The 13,002-nt window shown below is 40.4% G+C and overlaps 1 protein-coding gene across 1 annotated transcript in view; it reads right to left on the bottom strand.

The window, feature by feature from the left end:
• The window catches only part of LOC136847244 (uncharacterized), a 201,089-nt gene extending 195,334 nt beyond the window's left edge, over positions 1-5,755 (bottom strand). Inside the window, exon 1 of the mRNA XM_067118742.1 lies at positions 5,626-5,755. The gene's annotated coding sequence lies outside the window, so the exon portion shown is untranslated. The remainder of the gene's footprint in view (positions 1-5,625) is intronic.
• Positions 5,756-13,002: the final 7,247 nt, after the last annotated feature.

Genomic DNA, 13,002 nt, shown 5'->3' with positions numbered 1-13,002 from the left:
CGAATAAGAAAACTAGTTTCCAAGGTTCAGAAATCTCAGTTTAATTGTTGCTCTTGTCCTTCTATTCCTTTCTTTTCCGTCCTCAGGTCATCAGAAATATGATTTAGTGCACTCTTCGTTTTCTGTCTTAGATATTCTTTGGAATGGAATGGAATGTAATATAGAGTTTAGGCCAAAGGCCAAGCGCTGGGCCCCACGAGGTCATTCAGCGATGAAACGGAAATTGACAGTGAAAAGGTTTGAAAGGCGTAACAGGAGGCGAACCTTTTACAGCTGCACTATGGAATCATTGTCAGGAGAGGGTGGATAGCAAGATGAAAGGAAGGTAATATGAATGGCGGTACAGCAAAAGGAATGAAAGGGGTTGCAGCTAGGGGCCGAAGGGACGTTGCAAAAAAACCTTTAGTAATGTCTACAGTGCACCCTGTGAGGTGCACTGACGGCACACCACCTCTCTACGGGGCCATATATTCTTTGGCATCTTAGGATTTGCGAACACTTATAAAGCTCCGTGTCATTTTATTACTATATCAACTGTAAGTTGAGTATCGCTTAGTTCAACCAGACCACTGAGCTGAATAACAGCTCTCCTAAGGCTGGCCCGAAGGATTAGACTTATTTTATTTGGCTAAGAACCAACTGGTTACCTAGCAATGAGACCTACAGCTTATTGTGGAATCCGAACCACATTATGACGAGAAATGAATTTCTATCACCAGAAATAAATTCCTCTAATTCTTCATTGGCCGGTCGGAGAGTCGAACGCTGGGCCAAGAGCATGCTAGCCGAGAATATAAATAATCTACAGTGTAGTAGTAGTAGTAGTAGTAGTAGTAGTAGTAGTAGTAGTAGTAGTAGTATTTTTAACATATTAGCTGACGAAGAGCATGAAAGGTTTCAAGAGTGACGACCTTGAAGGATAAATTTGTATTTTTTGTGCCAACAAACGTAAATGATTAATTACTAAGAAAAATTTCACAAGAACCAAGAGTAAATTGAGGCGGACTTCCCCGGGAGACGGAAGAATCCTTGAGAGGCATCCAAGATGAAGCCTGCTGAAATCGGGGAAAATGGAAATAGGAAATGTTTGTGGAAAATAAATAGAAGAGAAAGTAAATATAAAGAGAATGGCAATGCACTATATCTCAGGATGAAAGATGTAGGCTGAAAGATGGCCTAAAACCATGCGCTCCATTGTCAGTGGAGTGACCATTTCTGTCTTTTAATGCAGCTGACAGAAAACTGCCAGAGCTGAATGACAGAAAAGTGGAAGAGGTTTGTGCGGACCTGACTGAGATGTAGCGTCCTTCCTAGATAGTGACCCCCAAGGGTTTTCGGGGGTCATTATCTAGGACTAATATTTCTTGGGGGTCACTATCTTTATGATATTTACAGTCTTTTGTTTATGTTTTGACGGTCATCCCCAACGGGGTTGTACTAAACACGCCGCAAATGTGGATACATACCGGGTTAAAACCCTTGGGGGTCACTCTCTAGGAAAGCTCCAAAGTGGCAGCTGAGGATATCAAGAAGACTAAAAATTCGAAAAATAGTATCACGTCTGGATTCGACAGAATCAAGAGAGAAACGCTGAATAATTAGGGTAGTGATGGGAACAGTAAGCGGCTACTCAAGTTATGCACAACATATGGAAATGTTAGGAACTGTTTCAAAGGACTGGATGACAGGCAGAATTCTCCCTTTATACAGATATGAACGTGACTGAGGAGAGCATAGTATTATTACTGTAATAATTACCAAGCGAAATTTTGAAAATGAAAGCATAATGTTTTCAAAAGTCCGGTCTTATATGTCATAAAATATCATGTGTAAGCATAAGTTCAGTTGGCAATGGACCACCACCAGTCTACGGGTATTGAACTCCATGTTTTACAACCATCGGCCACAGGGTCTCCGCCCCTTACTGCCCTAAAATGGAAGACTGCAGTATCTGCAATGTTACAGAACTGAGAGAAATGGTAGATACTCCCTTGCACTTCTACTGATTTCGCCGGTACTGCAGATGGGACCCCCCAAATACTCGTGGAAAGCATTGAAAAATCTGCAGTAACTTGTGTATTAGTGTTTCGTGAACCCAATAGGTGGCATTTCTCAATTTCGAAATTTGTGCAGATACTGCAGTTTTCGATTTTAGGGCAGATTACGTCATCACACACGTAAAAATGAATGAAGGCACTTTGGTCCAAGGGGGGCAGGGACTTGCCTCGACCCTCCCTTATATTATTGCCATTGGTGAGTAAAAAAGCCACAGTAATGTAATTGATAAACTGTATTTTTCAAGATACAAAAAAATACAAAAAATGGATAAACACAAGGGAGCTTTCGACCGTTTGCGCAACGGTCCTCTTCAGCCAAGAGGACCGTTGCGCAAACGGTCGAAAGCTGCCTTGTTTTTATCCGTTTTTTGTCTTGAAAAATACAGTTTATCAATTCCATTATTGTGGCTTTTTTCTCATTATTTTCGATCACAATATAGTGATGCACCACAGATTACTGCCATTCTTGGCGATATGGGCAAACTAGTAATTCTGTAATACATAACTCGAATTTTTATGATTACCGAATTTGTCTATTTCAGAGATTAAATGGCCCCTGAATGGTGGTTTCAGAGGTGGCTGCTGTCAGTAATTCAGTTATCTTCAGTAACTGCTATCATATGTTTAAGGACGGTGAGCTGGGACTCAGGACTGCCTTACATGTTCTAAAAAACAAATCGCATCAGGGAGCATCATTGCCTGGAAGAAGAAGAAGAAGAAGAAGAAGAAGAAGAAGAAGAAGAAGAGCCACCATTAAAGGCGAAGGAAAAGGTTGTGAAAACATTGTTAGCCGAGACCATTAGGACAGACGAAGCCAAACTAGAGAGGCAGCCATTAAACCATTTCAGTTCTGCAGACAATAAAGATCTTTGTTAGCTCCCGCGTTTTTCCTTCTTTTAACGCCGGGCCTTTCCTCGTTAGCCTAATAATGATAGGAGTATGTTCAGCGGAATCCAGGGCATCTGACCTTTACTCCTTCAGCGCTGGGAAACGTCAAGCTCCTCGGAGCCATCTCGGGTACCGCTCCAGATTTTAAGAGAAAAATGATCTTGTTTAAGACATTTCCTGCGATTAATGTGAAATACAGAGCACTTGCCGGGTCACATGTTTGCTCAAGCTCTGAGTAAACTTCTATACTTTTTGTGCTAAAAAAATAATATTCGGCGTAAACGTCCTTAATAGAGGAGACCATCGCAAATCCAGGGCGTCTCTTGGCCACGATAAAACGCCTTGAATTGAATTGAATATAGAATTTAGGCCAAAGGCCAAGCACTGGAACCTATGAGGTCATTCAGCGCTGAAATGGAAAAGGTTTGAAAGATGTAACATGAGGATAAGCTCGCAGTTGCACTATGAATTAACTGATAGGAGAGGGTTTCGGAAAGTAAGACAGAAGAAACAGAATATGAAAGGAGGTACAGTAAAAGAAGCGAAAGGGGTTGCGGTAGGCACGCTGCAAAGAACCTTAAGCAATGCCTACAGTGCATCGCACGAGGTGCACTGAAGGCACTAACCCCTACGGGGGATAAAACACCTTGACCGTATATCAAAAACTCGGTGACCTTCTAGATTAACATTTCACTTATCCGCAAAATCGAAATGTTATGGACTTCTCGTTGGAGCAAGGGCACGTGCTTGCACAAAGCAAGCTTAGATTAACAACCAAAGAAGTCTATCCTCAGTTAGAAGAAATATTAAAAAAAACAAAACTGTGACCGTTCTACCTCGAGCAGCTAACACAATAATTGCATTAGTAAGCACATGAGCTTTCATTATCGCCCTATTCTTTGGAAATATGAGGCATATGTCCTTATGCCTCTAAATCTGAAAGGAATAATCACCCTCGCCCGCCCCCCACCAACTTTGAAATCCTACATAATACCCTCATCACTTTTTGATGTGCAGTGTAACATCTGCCTGCTAATACCAGCCATGAATACAAAACTCGGTCATTCATTTTTAGCAGCGGAAATTATGACATAATACCTTAATTCCGTAAGCAGGCTGAGTTTTGCATTTTTCGCCTAATTAAGAGACTCATCTATCCCAGATTATAGGGACATTATGTTTAAAGTGGTTTTCCTCGTAGAGAATAGCTGCATTGGTATTTCTCTTTTTTTCCTTCTCTTCTGCACCTCTCTTTACACGGAAGAAAGAAAGTAAAGAAAATAATAAAACTGTGAGCTATGTATCCCAAAGTGCAAGGAATACATACATGTATGTATGTATATATATATATATATATATATATATATATATATATATATATATATATATATATATATATATATATATAATAATGTGTGTTTTTGTAAAGACGAAATTCAGAAAACATGAAAGCTCAGTTGTGTACATATTGAGTGTCTTTCAAAACTTTCCTAAAAAGCTTAAAATGGTTACTCTGCTTCAAAGACACTCTTAACCCACTGGGACTCCAATCCTCAGCCTCCCAACCCCCTCCACAGGAGCGCGCCAAGTTGTGCAAGTGTGTGCTGGTGTGGGAGGGGGTAGGAGGGACGGAGGGGGAGGAGGTTATAAGGCACCCCACACAAGGTGGATGAATATTAGGAAACAGTTTCCTTGCATGCTTACATGATGTTGCAAAGGCTCGTTTGGAGCCTAACGGACAGCTCCGGAAGAGATCAGCTCCCTCCTCGCTAAGTCCCTTTCCTTGCAGATGAGTTTTCAGTAAGCAACGTTTTTAAGTTTTCTGAAAAGAACACGATTGTGCCGGCTTTGTCTGTCCGTCCGCATTTTTTTCTGCCCGCCCTCAGATCTTAAAAGCTACTGAGGCTAGAGGGCTGCAAATTGGTATCTTGATCATCCACCCTCCAATCATCAAACATACCAAATTGCAGCCCTCTAGCCTCAGTAGTTTTTATTTTATTTAAGGTTAAAGTTAGCCATAATCGTGCTTCTGGCAACGATTTAGGCCAGGCCATCACCGGGCAGTGGTTAAAGTTTCATGGGCCATGGCTCATACAGCATTATACCGAGACCACCGAAAGATAGATCTATTTTCGGTGGCCTCGATTATACGCTGTACCGAAAGCTCGATTGCCCTGAAGAAACTTCGGCGCATTTTTTACTTTTTTTCTGTGACAATGGCCCGTTTAAAGATGGGATGGTTACGAGAAAAACAGAACGGTAGTCACTGTCGTAATCGTTCTACGGTGAACGAAACGGGAATGAACTTCCCGTCACACGTCAAAACGTTCACAGACGCCTGTGTATCTACATTTTAAACTAGACCCTCACCATCAGCCTATCACACTCCCAGGCTTACACCGCGTCACTCCCCTGTTGTCTAGAAGAACTCTCCTTCCTTATGAATATATTACATTAATAAATTCGTAAAATGCATGATTAGATAACGGTGCTAGATGTCTGATCATTTCAGAACAAATGTTATCTCTGCCAGGAGCACATTTATCACAATTTAAAAGGGCATAACCTTATCCTTCCATAATGAAGTTTCTTAAAAGTAATTTGCAGTGATCTGGACATCCGTGATATATATATATGTGCGTGTGTATAACTAACATATGACCTCCCTGCCCTTCCTCACCTTTCCTCGTCTAGGTCTTAATCCCTCCGAGATGTCACTACGGTCTAGCCTCTACGCACGGTCTAGAAAGAACCGTGCCTCTACCGATCTCTGCACGGCACACCACTTAAGCAGACTGTGAACCATCTTTCCACTGTTTAGAGCAACCTCGTTCATTTTCACTGCTGCCCTGAAAGCCCTTGCAAATCCCTCGTGACTCCCTGTTTACAAAACGAATAATTCATGTGAACAGCTTCCTCGGTAAAAGAAAAAAGCAGTCTTTCTTGCATAGTAATGAGAACGGTAGCATAAAGAATATGGAAACATGGCGTCATTTCCTTGATTACCGTATGAGGAGTGTTGCATAATCAAGGTTTTACATGTAGACATACCCAGCAGAATTTTATTTATAAATAAATATATAAATTTCTATGTATATATATGTGTGTGTGCGTGTGCGTGTGTGTAGGGTTTGTATGTATGTATATAGATATATATACAAAAGTGAATCTTTATTAATCTGACCGTTCATGAAGGAATGAGTTCTTGCCTCAAAAGCTCGAATCTCTTGAGAAAGACAGAACAAATAAAAAAATTCGGACTCTTACTCACATAGTCTGAATCTTAACGACCTTTTAACTAAAGGACGGAAAAGAAAGAAAGAAAAAACTAGGTTAACACTGGATAGCAATAATAGACTAAAAAAGTTAAAACAATTAATTTTAATCTATTTGAGGAAGGGGGGGGAAGATGGGGATACGTCCGACTGTAAAATGTTGATTTTTCTAGACTCTCTCTCTCTCTCTCTCTCTCTCTCTCGTGCTGCCTGCCTGTCTAGTGACAGGTTACGGGTTCGATCTTAAGCAAGGAAGGTGGATATTATCTTATAACCGCTGTGCACCTGTTAACTTAATCAGTGAATTTCCTACCTGATGATCAGTCGACTGTACTCCGCAGATAGGGGCGGTTGGGTAAAGACTTGGAAGAAGAAGAAGACGAAGGAGGAAGACAAGGGCGATAATTTCTCAGTTTTAATGTACTGTATACCATTATATAATGATTAAAAACAGGAGGCCCTAGATTGAGAGGTACTCCTCAGCCCCACCGGGTGGAACCGTTCATCACATTTTCATCATCTCTCTCTCTCTCTCTCTCTTTATCGTTCATCACATTTTCAGTATCTCTCTCTATCTCTCTCTACCGTTCATCACATTTTCAGCATCTCTCTCTCTCTCTCTCTCTCTCTCTTTATCGTTCATCACATTTTCAGTATCTCTCTCTCTCTCTCTCTCTACCGTTCATCACATTTTCAGCATCTCTCTCTCTCTCTCTCTCTCTCTCTCTCTCTCTCTCTCTCTCTCTCTCTTTATCGTTCATCACATTTTCAGTATCTCTCTCTCTCTCTCTCTCTCTATACCGTTCATCACATTTTCAGCATCTCTCTCTCTCTCTCTCTCTCTCTCTCTCTCTCTCAGAAGACAGAGAACTTGTAAGAATGAATATGATGCAGCCGTAATAAAAATGATTTAGTAGGCTCTTCTAATTATAAAATCAATATCATTTGACATATTTTCTGTATCCTGCCTGTAGTGGAACTGGGAAAACGGAGAATCATAAATCTCTAAAGGAATTAAAAAACGGTTCTGTCGGAATAAAAAGTAAACTGATCACAATTTACATCACCATAAATGCCCAGATATTTCGAAATACCATAATTCCACGGGTTGACACCGTCACTGAAAATGGGTCTAAACCTTTCTTTGCTGGATAAAAAGGAACCGTTACTTTAAAACTACAGCTAGGCTTCTATGCCCGATTGAAGCGTCAACATTTTGGTTACTTGTCCTTATTACCAATGCAGCGCTAATTCATTTTTCAAGTCAACTGAATCTTCACAAAATACCTGCCACGGTACGCGATTTGAATAATACAATTATGTGCGTAAACCGGGGAGTCTTCTGTTGCAAGTGGCAATGCAAGGAATTAAGGAAGTTTAAAATACGTAATATTACATTGTAACACAATACGTCCTCCCGGTAGGAGGGCAGTGTCGTCAGCGCACCTCATGAGGTGCACTGTAGGCATTACTTTAGGTTCTTTGCAGCGTGCCTTCGGCCCCTAGCTGCAACCTCTTTCGTTCCTTTTACTGTACCTCCTTTCATATTCTCTTTCTTCCATCTTACTCTCCACCCTCTCCTAACAACTGATTCATAGTGCAACTGCGAGGTTTTCCTCCTGCTACACCTTTCAAACTTTTACCGTCAATTTCCGTCTCAGCGTTACATGGCCTCATAGGCCTAAATTCTATATTCAGTTCGCAATACGTCCTGCGATACTCTGTTAAGCTGCATTTAGAAGAAATGAAAAGCTTTTCGCTTCATATTCTGGAACGTCCTTGGGCCTCTCTGAGGAAAAACCTTCATCCCTGAACGTTTGGTCTTTTTTCTTTTCTTTTCTCTTACGTCACTTACTATAGTCACAATGTCTTGTCTAGAATTAATCATGAATTGTAAATATTGTATATATTTTTCTCTTATACTTGTATGCTAGAGAAATGAAAGACCCTGATTTATAAACGGCAAAGGGAATTCACACCTGCATTTACTGATTCATATCTCATACATATACATGCATATTTACAAGCTCTGCATATATTTGGTAACATTTCAAGAAGAGAGAGAGAGAGAGAGAGAGAAGAGAGAGAGCCAATTTAAATTCTGGGGTATTATTATGGAAATAGACGGTATAAACCAAAAGCACTGGGGCGTGATGATAAATGTTACTTGCAATCATAAAGCGGCTATTCGCCCATTCCTCCCTCACCACCCCCAACAACAAGAGGCCCACCACCCCTGCCCGAGATAAATGTGAAAACGGACACTGCAGACTGGTATAAAATATCATTGTTATCAGCAGCAGTAATAATGATAGTAATGGTATTGTTGCTATTCCCATCGATCATATTATTCACATTCCGTAAATGTGTAAAGAATGTCTCTCCCCTTCGTCTTCAGGTACTTTCCCGACACATCGATCATCCTTGCATATGACACCACAGTCAACATGCGGGCTTGGCTGGTCCGTCACCTCATACTTATGTTCACCTATGATGTCACTCCACTGCACTCTAGGGGCTCAACGGTTAACGGGCGCACCTCCAAAGCATTTTGACTCGTCACCTCGGACCCTGTTAACGGCCCGTTGCGCCTAGACCCGGACCCACTCACTAGACCTAGGCATTGGCGCGCAGGGTCGCTGGTAGTACCTCATTTGGAGATTCATGAGTCTTGCTATCTTGACTGTGGTTCCTTTACTCGCCGTTTAACTGCCTACTATAATGGGCATATTTTCATAATCAACAGAGTCTTACTCCGTTTACACCCGATGCCTCTAAATTCAAATCGATGATGAGTCGGATGAGCGCATTTGATTTTATTTGAATCGAAGCATCTGCCCCCGCAAGTTTAATTTTTTAAAGTATAACCTCATGATACATTTCAGATTTTAAGATACAATACTATTCAAGATGTGGTTAGGTTTGTGTATTCCTTGATTATGAAATATATTGTGATAACTTTACTTAAATCGATAGCTTCATAAATAAGACATAAATGCCATGAAGGAAGAATTTACAGGGCCTCCTGATAAGAAATCAGTGGTAGACTCTACCCCGATCACTCGCAAAGATTCGCCTTCTTCTATCTGAAGTTTCATTAACGAAATCAGTTAGTGTAATGGGAACAGAACTACTTCCATAAGAACCAGGACCAACGTTCCATTAATCTCTATAAGCTCTCGCGTATGCAAATGTAACAGTTTTCCTCGTAACCAGAATTTCTAGAATGGATCTCTGAAAATAACAAGAAATTTATATATTTTTGAGATGGCAATTATGAACAAACAAATTTGCTTTAGAATTATTACACTTTTAGATATAAAAATTCTGTGTCAGTGTTTTGTCAAATGACCAATGAGCGAATTGGGGTTACGGTTTCATAGCATAAGGGGCACATAATACGCTTTTTTTTAATTAATACTATTTAAAACTGTTACAGTCAACATTGATGTTTACTTTTCAGTGTGGGTTTTAAATCATATTATTATCGTTTTAATGGAGACGCTCGTAGGAAAGCACATAAACTTATATTAATGTCTGCATTGTACCGTAACTTTTAAATTAATGGCAAAAAGCACAAATTTAAAAGTTAGATACAATGCATTCCTTAACTGATTAGATTCAAGAATATCTGCCTACAGCATTACAGAATACAGACCGTAAGATAATCTGGTGCTATTTTGGCTTGTTATGTACAGTACGTACATGGAGGAAGCTCCTTGGGACGCCGTGTTTAGTACTAGCCCCTCGGGGATCAAAGTATTATACACACCCATTTCTATATTGTGTGGTCTTCGTCCGGCGGTCTACTTTACATTTACCATACGATGGTTTAGAATTTACCACTCTGATCACCGAGGGGTTAGTACTAAACACGGCGTCACAAGAGGCTTCCGCCATGTAGATAACAAGCCAAAGTACCACCGAAAATCTTCAGGCGCCCATATTCGACTGTTAATTACTAATCGAAAGCAGATGAAAAACTGGAAATGAAGAAGATGCAGGTGTTTGTTTGCCCAGCATAACAGCGTCAGTGACCCAAGCACTCACGATTCCAGAAACACCCAGTCACTTACTTGTACTGTATAATAACATTTCAAGTTTATTGATGGAAACATGTTGATCGTTGTCAGCAACAACTAATAAGCATAATGTGATGTTACACATTTTTTAGTTTCCTGTGAAAGAAAGCTACTGAGATAGCTGTTTGTCTGTTCGTCCGCCCTCAGATCTTAAAACCTACTGAGGCTAGGGGGCTGCAAATTGGTATGTTGATCATCCACCCTCCAATCATCAAACATACCAAATAGCAGCCCTCTAGCCTCAGAGGTTTTAATTTTATTTAAGGTTAAAGTTAGCCATACTCGTACTTCTGGCATCGCTGTAGGTACCAACAACACAGGCCACCACCGGACCGTGGCTGAGTTTCATGGGCCGTGGCTGAGGCCACCACCGGACCGCGGCTGAAAGTTTCTTACAGCATTTTACACTGTACAGAAAACTCGGATTGCGCCGAAGAAACTTCGGCGCATTATTTTACTTGTTTATTCGTGTAATGCCTGTTTGAGTCAAAAGAAAAAAATTGAAAAAAAACATAACTTGTCTTGGGGCAAATCAAAAAACTGTTTCCGATAACTATAACTGAAGAACGATGCTTAAAAGTCGTCACTCATTGCTGTTTCCTAACTGTTGCTCATCGGCGGGTCCTGTTCAATGGAACAGCTCCTACGGAAGCGCTGTCTCTTCCTAATTTGGTTAAAAGCGCGGTTATAATGGACACCGTAACTTTATACAACGGTATGTTGTGAAATTTATGCGAATGAACCGGTGTCTCCGAAGCAGAGAAAACTTGTTTCGACTGTGAGTAAAACTTAAACCATCGAGTTTTCGAATGTAATAATAAAACCAGCTATTATAGTTGATAGCGAGATCACTTTGCTCTTTTCCACTTTGAAATCCCAAGTTTCCAGCGAGGAGAATAATTGTTGCAGTGTAAGTTTGGCCGTTCTGCTGAATAATCATCCATGACTCGAATAATCGCTGTGTTAAGGCGATGAGATTACGCTTGTTTGAGGAAGCTGAACAAATAAATACTCGCCGGGGAGAGGCTGCCTTCATACTCTCGTATTTAGTACTAGTTTTGGACTTTTCACTTACCCACATTCCAGTCGCCCTCCTTCTCCCTTCTATATAGGTTGGTAGTTCCAGCAATGCCTAATTTACCCTTATATACAGATGTTTTTAAAGAGATTTTTGTATAATTTATATGCATTTATAATTCACAATATTTATTCTTTTATTGCAGCGCCTTAAAATTGAGACTAGTTGTCTTGAAACGTCAGCACAAATAAAGACGATTTTATGTACCAGTCTCTCTCTCTCTCTCTCTCTCTCTCTCTCTCTCTCTCTCTCTCTCTCTCTCTCTCTCTCTCTCTCTCTCTCTCTCTCTCTATATATATATATATATATATATATATATATATATATATATATATATATATATATATACACACACACACACACACCAAATATAAAAATATGAAGTACAGTAATTTCGTTCCCGCATTCAGGTCGGTAACATGACCTCGTTCTGATACTCTTGATGCGGATTCGAACCTGCTATGGACATCGGAGTTACTTCATATTCTTGCATTTGGACCTAAGGCTTTGTAGTTACAAGTGTATCTTGAAAGTGTGAAGAGTTCGAGAAGTTAAGGGGGCACTGTCGTTATTATTATTATTATTATTATTATTATTATTATTATTATTATTATTATATATAAAGTATGTGTATTTCGATATTGTCATAGTGCTTAGTACAATACGCAGTGAATGAATATACTGCGTATTGCACTAAGCAAACGCAAACATATCGTTACTGTACTTACGCTAAGTACAAACAGCTTAGCATTAAGGCGGTGACCATTTTTTTTTTAACGAGATTTTGCTTTGCACAAATACGATTATCTTAGAAACTAATTCTCTGGGGCAGTGGCAAGGACACTGTGTGAAGAGAAGAGTAATCCATCATCTGTTTAGTTCAAAGGGAAAATTTTTCAGCTCAGGAAAAGTTTTCTGCTAAATCGCCAGCACTCACGCTTATAGAACACCGTCGCTGGAGATCCCTCATTTAAACTCAAACTTTTACTGCCAAATCCTCTTGGGACTTTATTTACAATGGAACGCGCCTTTCTAAACTTATTTAGCAGACAGCGGGCTGTTTTCTCACAAAGGTTTTCGATATGACGCAAATTTTACTGACGAGGTGGACGCTAGTCCCATGTCTCGCTTTGTAACATACTACGAGTGGGTGCACATTTAACAAGTCCAGACTATATAAAAAGGCAAAATTACCAACTTGGCAAGCTGCGTTCTAACTCCGGAATCATTTATTGAAAAGGTTAGCGTGGCAGGGATACCAAACACCTGTCACTGAGATACGCCTTTGTTGCATGCTGGCTTCCCCCGCCCCATACCCCGAGAGTCGTCCCTTTCACCCATACGACACTATGTTCGGCCTATGAAAGGCTGTGTGTTCTGTTTACAACGGCAGAGGATGACACAAGACTGCGGATATTGTCGAAATTAAATCATTACCATACATATTGCTCAGCCTTTCTCACAGTTGACAGTGTTAGTATCACTGCTCATTCGATTCAGCGAGACCAGCTTGAAGTCACAGCCAATGGGACGGAATCGCACGCGCGGGTTCTATTGATCTGTAAGATTTGGTAAGGGTGGCGGTAAGGAAGAGTGATATTAATAATATTGGTAACAGCAAA

The sequence above is a fragment of the Macrobrachium rosenbergii genome, chromosome 16 (genome assembly GCF_040412425.1).
Source record: "Macrobrachium rosenbergii isolate ZJJX-2024 chromosome 16, ASM4041242v1, whole genome shotgun sequence".
Taxonomy (NCBI): Eukaryota; Metazoa; Arthropoda; class Malacostraca; order Decapoda; family Palaemonidae; genus Macrobrachium; species Macrobrachium rosenbergii.
This window is presented reverse-complemented; position numbering and strand designations above follow the sequence as displayed.